We start from the raw sequence: 435 nt of genomic DNA, 5'->3' as shown, positions 1-435 counted from the left end.
ACTTATTCAGTAAATCTGTTTCGATTTCGCAGATCCAAATTTTAAAATGTAGCGTCTTTTAATTGTATCACACCCCACATTTGGAAATGCGTATGGAATCGTCTCATCTGAAAAATGCACACTAAACTATTTGATGTTGCTGATGATTTGAATTTCATGAAGTCCAATCTTTTGGGCTTTGGAGAGCCTTTACGCATGAATAAACGTGACAAAATAGTGATTGGAACGTTGTTTGGGATTTCCTCTGCCTCTTTTTCTTGCACTGAATTACACGGCATGTTTTCCAAAACAACTCAGTGCTGCCAGGTATGTTGTGGCACAATGTGGAACCACATAAAAGCTGCGCGACTCGAAATTCTGACTTGTGTACTAGGCTGTAAAATCCCATAGATAAAAACAATAGATAAAAACAATTGCTTCAAAATCCTTTCTATG

At 37.2% G+C, this 435-nt stretch overlaps 1 protein-coding gene across 1 annotated transcript in view; it reads left to right on the top strand.

The window, feature by feature from the left end:
* LOC109528224 (tryptase-like) overlaps nt 1-435 on the top strand; it is a gene marked incomplete at its 5' end in the record, with an annotated part of 12,807 nt that overhangs the window by 450 nt on the left and 11,922 nt on the right. The window lies entirely within an intron of this gene.

This window comes from Hippocampus comes, unplaced genomic scaffold, assembly GCF_001891065.2.
Source record: "Hippocampus comes isolate QL1 unplaced genomic scaffold, H_comes_QL1_v1.1 scaffold1371, whole genome shotgun sequence".
Lineage (NCBI taxonomy): Eukaryota > Metazoa > Chordata > Actinopteri > Syngnathiformes > Syngnathidae > Hippocampus > Hippocampus comes.
Note: the sequence above shows the minus strand (reverse complement) of the source record. Positions and strands in the feature narration are given on the sequence as shown.